Here is an 11,968-nt window from a genome sequence, read left to right on the forward strand (position 1 = left end):
AGTGGGGCTAAAAACCACCGTTCAATAGATGCAAGTTGGCCGAGCGGCAAGTGTGTCTAAGTGTTTCCCGCCCCTTTCCCTCTCGTTTTCCTCCGTTCGCAGATCTCCATCGCAGCAGCCTCTACACATGGGCTCTTCTTCTTTTCCACGGTCGGGAAAAAGTCTACTCATCCTCCCACCTACCCAACGCAGAATGTGTGTATGACGAGAGAATGGTCAGCTTATCCCGCATACCATCAGTTGCAGGCCTCTCGCAGTGGGCGAGTAGCAGCGAAGGAGCAATCTGGCTCCGAAATTTCGAGATCCAGCGATGTTCACCGGGGGGTCGTCTCGAATGACGAGAGTGAAAGCCGCCGCCACCGTGAATCCTGTCGAAGAGTCTCTCCCTCGCAGAATATCCACGCCCTGATATTTCAGAGTTTCGAACGACTCGCTGGACCCGAGTGAATTTCGGCGGAAACGAATTCTGCGATTCACTCGGGAATCATTCCACCGTATCGAGCATAAAGCGAACAGGAATTTCGCGAAAGGAATCGTGGAAATGATATTGGTCAGAAAATGTTTTTTTTCTTACGATCAGCAGAAATTCATCGCAAAGGGAGGCGGGCGCCGGAGTTGCTTCAATTGACCTCGGTGTTTGCTTGATGGTCGTTTTCGCGAGTTCACCGAATCGTAACATTCGATATCTTAAATGGTGCGTTCACCCGTTCACGGGCTCGTTCATCTATCCGCCTCCCACCCCCTGCTCCTTCCCATCCCGAGCGAGCGACCGACCGGCCGGCCGGCCGATGCTCCCGTCCGCTCTCGGAAAGACAGATCCGCGAATAGCAGACGCACAGACCGAAGCGACGACTATATTAACGAGGCTTTTACCGTGAGACCCACTCACTGATTCACTGACAGACGAGCTTGACTCGTTTGCCCACCCGCTCGCTTGCTCGGCCACCGTCGCTGCCGCTTGCTCCCGTTGAGTTTCTCTCAGTCTTCGTCGGTGTAGACGGAAGTGATCAATCCCGCCGAGCCGAGTCAAGTCGCGCCAAGGTCGGCAGACCTCGGACTAAGCCCTGTACTTGTAGAACGATTGCTGTCTGCGAACCGGGATGGAACACTGGACGGCCAACGATATCGCATGAGCTCGGCGTAGCCTGTCTCTACTTCAGTCAACGAAGATGAATATTACGTAAGGAAACGCTCGGCGGCTACGGTACGGGAACGCTCCGCTTCTGCTCCATCTTGCTCGGGAGGGTTCGCGCGGCTCTCCATGGCTCATCATCGATGACGCCGCGACTCAGCGGCTGAGTATGCGAGAACACATGCCCATGGAAAAATACACACATAGTAGTATATCTTTCCCGATTAGGGGAAACCGCGGGTCTTCGCCAGCCATTATTCATGGTCCGTGATCGAGGCAGGAGAAATCAATGCGATCTGATGTCGCGGGAAGCGAACGCATAGAAGTCGCCTCAGTTCTGTCGCAGACGAAGGCTCAATTACCGAGAGAACAAGACGAAACCTGTCAGGGGAACAATCGACAAGGTCGTAAGAGATCCGACAGGGAACACTTGTAACCGAGAAAGGGACGACCGAGTCGTGACATTGTGTTTTAATTGGCTTCTTCAAATACTCCTCTCATTCGTCCGTCCCCTCTCGCGTCGACTTCGGCGTCGCCGCCGTCATTGCGTCGGCTACTGCCGTTCGAACGTTGATGGCTGCGACCGAGTCTCCTAGCAAGCAATCGATACCTCCAACGATCGCACCGATGAACAAACCGTTCACCTTATCCGACCCATCTGCTTCTCTGACTGACTAACTGAGAGTCTATATAATTAAGAGATCCGCAGCCACGGGAACGGGAGCAGAAGCTCGCCGCCGTCGCGAAAATCCGACGGTGAACTAACTGATAGCGGCGGCGGTGAAAGGTCGCAACTAGTGAAACAAACCCAATTGCGAGCCTGACGGTACCCGATCCGGTTTGTCCGACGACGCTGCCCCAATTTCTTTCTCTCTCCGCCAAGCAAAAGGTTCATATGGAGCGGGATCATTCCTTGGTCCCGAGAGATTTCCTCAACCTGCCAGTCGGCTGCCAACTAGCCAGACAAGCAAATCGACGTACGGACGGACAGAGGGACGGACGATGTTGGATCGGAGTGGCTATCACAAGTTTAGACCTTTCTCGGGCCGTCTCTCAGCCTCGCTCTGCGACGCAGCAATCCTGTAGCATGATGACGTACAACGAATGAACTGCCGTTATTGCCGTCCCCGTCCAACTGGTTCGGCTAGACGCCATTAAAAGAGCTCCGCCTCGCTGTAAATAAGAATTAGGTACCCGCTGACGTATTTCGCCTCCAGCGTCATTCGCTAGTGATGGCTTTTCCCTCCGTACTTTTTCCTCGTGTACTCCCTTCCTTTTTTTCCTCTTCCGCGTGTTCAGACCCATCTCAGGCTTGTTCGGTCCGAACCGACAAACAAGGCCAATGAGGTCACGGGGGACGATCCGTATGGCGTGCTAGCCGCAATAAAGTCGGGCTTGCTCTTGTAATTAATACACTCTCACACACACAAACGAACGACTCACTACGTTGAGACACATATCCGATTCATGAACGCACGTTATGCCCAAGGGGCCGAGCTGCTTGATTAAATATCCAGCCCCGCGAAGGGCTTGTTTGGCAAAACAACCGAAATCGTCGACGGGACCAATGGACTGCACTATTGCTTTTGACTATAATACAAAAGGCGATACTTCGAATATATCGCCGTCACTCGTTTCAGGCCTCGCGCGCCCTCCTCGGGGCCTCCGAATCGGACTCACTGCCACGGTTCCATCTCCGAGTTATCATGAAGGACTCCAGCTTTCCATTATGACCTACGCCTGAGCGATAATGAGTGCCCCTCCGTATCGGCTGGCTCATTACGTCTAGGTCGAACCACGATTGCAGGGTTCACCGCGGAACAATGATATTCCAACTCGCGATCGATATTCAGTCTCAGCATCTGATGCAAATCCAGATGACGAGACCTAATAGCCATTTTACCATCCAGTGCAGGAGCCACCGTTTTAAGTCTCGATCCCGAGAATGTCTATGCCGATGCTTATCTGCAACTCGTCCGCTAAATAAGCAGATCCATCAGGTGACCTCCCGCCCCACCCAACAGCTGTTGCTTGCGGTTTATGTGAACGAACCAAGGAGCAAGTGAGGAGCTGACCGAGTAACGGAAGGAATTAGCAAGAGCAGAAGGGAGCACGGCTGGGCTTGCTCCCAGGCGATATTGTCATTAACGCGACGCTGCGTATGGGACACAGGGATATTAATTATTGCGCCGAAAAGGTGTGAGATGTGTTTTCACAGAACTGTGTAGGTGTTCGGGGAAATCGCCAGCTTCTATTCTTCAATTTCGGATGCGACCGAACCGGGAAATATCCTAGAATTAGTGCTGGAATTTGGCTCCTGCTCAACGAAATCGGATCCGTGATTGTCGATCACTCTTATTCCTCGCACGCCCGGTTCTCCTAATTTGAGCGTTCAGCAGGAGAGGCGGGAATGAACGAGAAAGCGCAAGATCCGCAGCAGCCTCTAACGAGTGGTCATTTGGCCAGCAGCTGGTAACGCTCTGAAACTAACTCAGCCCGGATGGAGAGCTAGCTGCTCGGCTTGAGTGGAACGTTGTTGAGAATCCAGCCAGGAAGGCCTCCCTGAAGGAACAAAACATGATTCATCGCGGTTAAGCATATTCACTAGCGCAGGCAGCCTCAGACTCGGTGCGTTAGCGCAGCGATCGCTGGTTGCTCCTTCGCTCCACTCAATTATCTGTTGGATTCGAACTTCGAACATCCGAACTCGAAGACATCGAAAAGTTTTCTCGACGCTCGAGACTACCGGTGCTTCGTCGAATGTTCGAGCTCGGCAGCAGTCCAAGGAATCAGAATATCCGACGTAGGGAGCTTAATGGCGCTCTCGGCCTTTCAAGTATCGGATAGCCGGGGAGGATTGAATTTAACGATGGCAATGCTCTTCGGAAACGAATATCGCACGGCTCACTATTCGTTTATTTTTTCCTCTTGCTTCCGCGTCGATAGATGCAAATAGATATCCGGAACTCATACGACCGCTGTGCGTGCGTGTGCGGGTACGAAAGAGCAAAGTTCAAGCTCCGATACTACTGGCGGGAATAATTCGTCTCTCCCGTTCGCGTTCTCCCGTCTCGTCGTGTTCTTCTCTTCTTCTTATTGTTTCTACTACTATTCCGACGCTCGCGGGATTACTCGCTGAGGGCGCCGCCGCGAATGCGGCCCTCGAGGAGTTATCTCGTCTAGGTACAAAGGTAGCTTCGGAGAAAGTGTTAGGCAGCTTAGATTTTCAATCTCCAGCAGTTTCTCTGTTCCCTCGGCGCTCTCGGTTCTCCTACTCTCTCTCTCTCTCTCCGTCTCTCCTCCGTGAGCGGCTCTCTCAAGAACACTAGTTCGTGAACAAAGTTGTGCTTTATTGCAAAATCGATGCCAACCTCCGGCAGCGAAGTGGAATAGCCAGCCGCGCTGAGTTCCGTAGCGGAAGTGAGGGTAAGGGGATTCGAGTCGAAATCGTTTTCGTTGCCTCCTCTCCCGCCCCCTTTCCCCTACCCCCTCCCTGCCCTAGTCTAATACTCTCGAGTTCCCTCCGTTCCTTTTCATTCCTCCTCACTGTTCTCCCTCGCAACATCAAGTTCTATGCTCGTCGGTAGGTCCGCGGAGGCTTCGAACGCAGCACTGCGAATTCATTGAAGAGTAGTCGATGCAGTTGCCACTGGAATCGCTGCCTTTGTACGGCTGTCAATTACGAGCCTACAGTTCCAAGAAGGGAGCTCGGCTGCACGGAGGAAAAATTCCTCCGGCACCAGCCTTTCATCGGAAGCAGTCTCGTCGATGTACATGCTCTCAATCCGAAACTTCGAGCAACACGAACTTTCGAACCTACGCGGAAGGAATTCCTGACGGCGAAGGTCGCTCGCCGGCGGCGCCTCGTTTGAATACTGCGCAGGGTCCGCGTGCCAAGTGATGCTCTCTCCTTGAACGAGGTCAGCGAAAAGTTGTTTTGTCGTCGCCATCCACTTTTTTCCTCTTTCTGTCATTGTTGTTGGCGAGACTGCTTTACATACGTGCCGGACATCAGTTATGCTAGAGCGCGGTATTTATCAAGATATTCGGGATTTTCGCGACGAGGGCTGGCCCACGTCCAGGACGATATATATACGTGCAATATATGTGTGAGGATGCGGGCGGGCGGGCGTGCGTGCGTCCGTCTGAATTGGAGCGGGCGGGCGGCAAGAAGCAGGAGAACAGTCTCCGAGGCCGGTGGCAAGCAGGAGGACAGGAGACAATCGAGGAGGTGAATACATTCCGGTGAGGATGTATCGTTCGCGTCGACTGCACAGAGGAGATGCGGCCACGCCAGGGGGGAGCCGGGGACGTCGGTCGGAAGAAAAAGAGAGAATTTTAGATCAGCTCCACAGAGCGGACCGCGGCTTCCTCCCTCGAAGTCTGAACCCTGAGGAGCTGATGCCGGTCGGTGGGATAGAGTTTTTAATGAGCTCCCTCTTTTGCCTCGAAACAGCTCGGTGGCGATGAAGATGCAGCAGGATTCGGATCCCTGATTCCAGGAAGTTTCCCCCCAAAGCCTCGATGGTCGCGATTTTCTATGCGAACGAACCGGGGAAGCCATTGTATACATCTTGAAATATGTTCGGAACCCCCGGCTCTGGGCCCGGTTATCGATGTCACGGCTTGACATAAATGGAAAACCGCATCGTCGCAAGCTGATCCCCTCATGAGATTAGCCCTGTAAGACATGAGACCCGCGCCCTGTTCGCCCGACTGACCATTTTCCCGCTCGCCCGCCTCTCGTCGGTCGTGTAGGTTTAGCCACCGAGTATTATACGCTCCATTATACCGAGCGTCTAGCATTACCCGCTTCTCCCGCGCGTACCAATATGAAACGGCTCGCTCAACAGCTCGGACCGAGCCCGCCTCGGATCGGCTCCGGCCAGTGGCGTGAAATTCGATTAATAGTAAATTATCCTTGCTCGTGTGGGCCCTCTGTTATTCCGGATTTCGGAGCTCTGCCGTGAGGCGTCGCGCTCGGAAACTCCGTCTCCGGTCTGACGGGATCCGAAGTTGCCTTGTTTTGCATCGCATTCTCCGTCTCGTGACTCTCTTTTCGTTCTACTTGGATCGAGTGAAACAAGATGGATTTGTAGAGGAAAATCCATCTGCCGGAGAGTGTGGGCCTCGTCGGGAGTCGTTCCGCGTCCCGACTTGATCCGAAAACGCGAGGAAACAAACTCCTCGCAACACCGGAAGCGGCAGAAAAATAACATCGTTTATTGGACGCCTGCTCGCCTGGCAACGCGTACGATCTCCGCTGCAAGTATATTAAAATCCGAAAATCAATCCAACCATCCTTCAGTGTCGAGTTGGCAGCGTCTTAGCCGGCACGCTACTGTTCAAAAGTATCGGACACGGTTCCACAGTGTCGACGGCTGGCTTATTACCACAGAGGACGTCCTGGCAAGGTCCGTACCAAGAGAGCGAGTAGAGACCTCGCTAAAACCAGCTGGTTTGTCTCTGCTCGACGCTGACCGAGTGAACCTTTGCTTATTCTCCGGTGGCTAATGAGCCCCTCAAGCGAAGAGTGAAGACACCGAAACCGAGTACGGTAGATGTCAACACGGTGGAACGACTCTCAAGGAATACTGGTTTGTAGTCTACGTCGCCGGCGGCGGCGTCGTCGGCGGCGTAAGCTCGGTATACACGACCATTGTTGATGTAGTTGTTCATAATTGAAAGAACAAGCGAGCTGACGGCGAGTCACGGAGAGGAAAGGCAAGACAAGACGAGTACCAACCGCAAGCGAAAACAGCAATCGGTCCGACGGCCTTCGTCGTTTGTGCGTGTTCCAGCTAGCTCAGCTCCCGGCGGATCCCGGAGGAGACGTTCGACACCGCGGGGCATGAAATCTTCTACTTTCCCCTCCAGTCGTCCTCTTTTTCCATGGGCCTGTGTTCCTCCATTCCCCTCTCCCGGCAGAGGACAAACAGCGTATTCGACAGGCAGAGAGCCGGCCAAAACGGTTTCGGGGACGACGAGCAGGTTCCGATTCCCTTTGCTCGCGTCTTCAAGAAAGTCGCTTTTTGTTTCAACGCGTGTCAAAGCCTTCTGAAGGGTATCCGTGCGGCCGGCCCCGCCAGAGATCTCCTGCGCTGAATGTGCTCCCGACCGTTGTTGTTGTTGACGCGGCTGGTATCGTCTTGGCTGCTCCCGTCATCGGCCTCGTTTGTCGGGCGGTTCTTTTGAGATGAAAAAAGGGAACGAACGGTCACACTGCCAACACTCTCAGCGCTGCGGCAGTCGACCTCGGAGGAGAACAGACAGAGCATGCTGCTCACTCAGACGCCGCGCCGTCCTTCCCGTCGGATACTCGGAGGATAAATGCGTGAGTGAAAAGGTGACGCAGTGAGCGAATGGGTCGGCCGGTCTTGGGTGGGTGGGTACGTGGGTCGATCGGACGGACGGAAGGATGGGCGAGCAAGCGCGCTCAGAGCCACCTTGATCGCGAAGTGATGAGCTCTTGAGTCACTCTTCACTCAGGCGTATTTATCCACCAACGTACGAAAGTTTAGCTCGCTTCATTTGCTGAGCGTTCGTCGTCTGCCCGGATGCTTCTCCCGTCTTACGCTACAGAACACTGCAGTCGTTCAGATTCTACGCAGATACCAGACATCGAAGCTGACTTCGCAGCTGCTTAGCTCCAATAACAGCTGCAGGGTCCGGCTTCAGGGCCATCGCACATCAGCAGGGGCGGGGAAAGCGAACGAAATTCCCCTTCCGGCCTTAGAGCGTGACCCGCAATGCTCGCTCCTCCTCGGCGTTTCCGCGGTCACGAGAAACCCATCACCGGTTTGGAGAGAAGGCGTTTGATGGGAGTGGAGGGGCAAGGATTTACGGAACACGAGCACAGGATTAGGAGAACGAGACGCAGGGAGTAGAGATACGAAGAACGTCGCGGCGCAACTCGGCATCGACTCCGCAAGAGGCAATCAGCAGATAGCGAAGCGCTGACGTATGGAAATGAGTTTGTTGACAACTGATTGTGAGACAACCTTTGACCTCTGCGGCAGGCCGTCTCGTTGCCCCGTCTCCCTTGTCGAGTGCTCCAGCCATCACTCGTCAGTCAGACAGCCACTCAACAAGTGGAATTATTATTGATACGAATGAATGATGAATGCTTTTCGTCTTGCGGTGGCGCTATTTAAGGTCGCATCTCGTGCATTCGACATCGCTCCCCTCAAGTCTGAATACACTGTCGCCGGATCATTGCCGAAGTGGGATGTCAAGCTTCGGGGAGAAGGAATCTCCCAAATCCTCCGCAGCACTCCCTGGGCCGCGTCGTAAGTGGCGTTCAGATTGTTCCGCTTCGATTTTTCCACTGTTTGCACTCCTTTGGGGAATGTCTGGCGTTTGGAATTCATCCCCCGCTCCGCTTTGCCCATCGTTTCCTTCTCCGTTCCTTTCGACGCTCGATCCTCCGTATCACGTTTCTGTGAACTATCAATAGCAGCCAGGGCATCCACGATCTTGCGCCTGAGCGACCCACCACCATTTCATTTCCGATACGTCCTCATTCATCCCGTTGGATAGAGTCAATATCGGTTGGCCGAGAGAGAGACGTCTGCAAGTGATTATCGTTATAGGCGCCGCCGCCGCCATATCGGTCATACGTTAGGACGGACAGACCGCCCTTCCTGAGTAATCGCGTAGAGCGGACCCTGAACGAGTCCAGGTAAATGATTTGAGAAAGGACAATGAATCGATCCGGCTAAAACGGGTAGAATTTCAATCATTCTATGTACAATGTGTCGCAACAAATCAGAAGAGTCACGTTCTTCAGACGTCCTCCGACCCCGTTCCTGGCGCTGCGAAGCCCACATCGAAGTTTCATTTTCTCGACCGATTCGAAAGTCGGAGCCTCCGAGCTCGTCGTAGATTCCTCCCTAATAAAACCCTCGGTGCTCCAGCTCGCGGAACCCTCATTCCGACGGGTCCTCGATTCGACACGGAATAAGGAGATTAAGGCGCGTGTGATTCGCCCGAGAGCGTTCATTGAATGGAGGGAGATGAATATTAGATTGAATTTCTCGGAATGTCTTTTTGAAACCTTAATCCTTTGACGGTTATCCGGAGGGGACGACGGACGCCCCGAGGAACTATTCGACTCTCCGCGAAGTGCCGACGAGCCTATAAAACCGTGATCGTAAACAATCCGATCCTCGAAGGGAAGATCCGGAGCGGAACCTGCTCCGCTTTCGGATCGTTTCTCGGGGGATGATCGAAACCGTGGATAATCACACCGTTTCGGGAATGTTTTTCCCTCCGTTCGAATTCCTACAGGCATTCGTTTTTCTTTTCCCTTTCCGAAGACCTGACATCCTCCCTCCGGCTCGATTTCCCTCTTAGGAAATTCGGAATGTTCCGGAGCTCGATAGAAAAACTTCTGGAACGGCAGCTACTCAGAACTTTTCCTGATTAGCGCGCCGTTACGTGTACAGATACCGTCGCGGCCGCTGTCGATGAGCGTGCTGCACGCCGGACGTGCAAACGCACGCAACAAAACTCACGCATTCATCCTCGCCGCGCGAGTCAAACAGGGGAGGAGCATTTCACATCGGAACTCCATCTCGGCTGATTGCGGTTCATCCGCCCGAACGCACTCTCGCGTGCTACCGACGACGCGACGGTTACCCAGCGGCCGACAACGCTCTTCCCCTGGAATTTTTCCAAGCGTTTTTGCCTCGAACAAAATCCAGAGCCCCGAATCGACTCGATTGCAGTACCGGTCGGCGGTGGTGGTCATGGTGGTGCAGCTGCCATCTGCTATTGGGTTTGCCACAGCTACCGATCAGGGAGGGACGGGGAGGAAATATTTCAACAACGGAATCGGCTAAACCGAGCAGCTTTCGGCCGCTGCTCGCGTCGACAGGCGACGACCCCGCCGGACTAGCGGCTGGGAGGCGAGAGACTCTCGCGCGACCAGGTGATTCCCAGCGAACAGGATCGGCAGACCCTCTGAGATTTTCCGAATTCCCGATGCCATGTACTTGAACGGCAGCTGACGGCGTTATCTACAGGAACGCTCGGAATCCCGATTTGTATTTTTTTTCCAGGAGAAAAAAATTCCAGAACCTTTTGGGACACGTAGAGGGCTACGCGATCCGAATCGTCTTCGTCCGTATTCCCCGGAGCATCGCTCAAGTCACACCGTTCCACGTACGCTTCCGGCGCTCGAAAAGCTTCGAAAGTTGCTCCGTAGTAGCCATCCTTCTCACCATCTTCGTTCGTCATCCTTCCCATGCCGGTCGTTCGCCTCGCCCTGCTCGGTCGGGACGAAGAGCCTGACGATGGCCTATCTGTCACTGACGACAAGAAGTTTAGACAATCCAAGGCCGATGGGGAGCGAACAGGCCACGGCCAAGAAGATAGCAAATCCGCGCGCAAAATGATGCGTGAAAGCTCTGCCTGAGAGAAGACCCACCGGCGACCCTCCATAGGTTGCATTGTAGAGGTGTTCGCTGGTCGGCACTTATCGACGGGCAGACCTCGACGATGGTGTCGCGACACGCTCCCGAATACCTTTCTCGGAGTGCACTCCTACCTCTGTCGATCGTCGGCCGGCAGCTACCTCCAACGCCTCAAACGGTAATCGTGCGGACGGAGGGAACTAGTGCGTTCCCCGGCTGCGAGCCGACGACCGCGCTGGCTCGCGGCTCGTCAACTAGTTCAGTGAAGGATCCGCTTCCGGAACCCACTCCTTTTTCAGCCGGAACGGCGATGGCTCCCCGGGAGCTGCTCCCGAATAATAATCAACGCACAAACAAGTGATCGATTTTTCCCGCCGGATCGTTTTCCCCTAAGCTCCGGACCTCCCCGAGCCTTTCAATTGTCGGTCGAAAGTTGTGAGCAGGGTCTTCCGGATGGACTTTCGGACTCGATCGCAGTCTCTGAGACAGTGTTTGGAATTCGATACAGATACTGTACCTACATGCCCAAACCTCATGAATGTCACACTGAGAACTGGACGCATACGTTGTCTCTATGTTGAAGTCGTTCCCGCGCTTCTCGCCACCGCAGCGACTCTCAGCATACCGGCTGTTGCCTTATGATAATCACGGTGCACCTAGCACAGGGCAAACTCCCCAGGGAGACTATTGTTGGCTCCCTCAACGGAAGCGACGTCATTCTTACGATTGGAGGAGTCGAGCCGACTCGAGACCGCAAATCCAGACGAGCGTTTCCCCACACCGCAAGACTCGGACACTCGTTGCTTCTCAAAGGATTCCTCGGCGAGAAGACCAGCTCCGGATGAAAGAGAGTGCGATCATGCGCTGCGGAAGCTTGTCTGAAGAGCTTTTTCCTCTATTCGTTGTAATTGAGCCTCCGATTATTAGATTGGGTCGGGTCTGGGTTGCGGATAGAACGGTCTTTGACAGCTTCGACTCGGTTCGAGCGGGGCTTGTTGTGTCAGTCGAGCTCAGTGTTGCAAGAAATTGCATTCCTTGTCAACGGATGACGACTCCCCCCATATCGGCACAATCATCGTAGCGAGGTCCAGAGGTCAAGCGGTCGACACAAAACCGATATATTTAACCGCTCTCTGCCGATGCGTTGAACAGGCAATTGTCGCACTCGAACCATAAAACGAGAATGTCATGTCTACAAAGCCTGACTGGCCCACTTCGGGCAACCTCCCTCAAACCGCAAGTAGACCGTGGCAATGCCATGCCCTACTCGTGTGCTCACTACTTGATGGGAGCTGCACCTCTACGTGACAAGCCATTCGCACGGAAACCTCACAAATTGATTTTGTGAGCGGAACCCGGTAGCTTCCAGGGGCATCCCGCGATCCGGGACAATCAGGAATATATGGTCTCTTCCCCCCCC

At 54.0% G+C, this 11,968-nt stretch overlaps 1 protein-coding gene across 1 annotated transcript in view; it reads right to left on the reverse strand.

The window, feature by feature from the left end:
• LOC108865228 (Down syndrome cell adhesion molecule-like protein Dscam2) overlaps positions 1–11,968 on the reverse strand; it is a 145,887-nt gene that overhangs the window by 124,936 nt on the left and 8,983 nt on the right. The window lies entirely within an intron of this gene.

Source organism: Galendromus occidentalis, unplaced genomic scaffold, assembly GCF_000255335.2.
Source record: "Galendromus occidentalis unplaced genomic scaffold, Mocc_1.1 scf7180000076500, whole genome shotgun sequence".
NCBI lineage: Eukaryota > Metazoa > Arthropoda > Arachnida > Mesostigmata > Phytoseiidae > Galendromus > Galendromus occidentalis.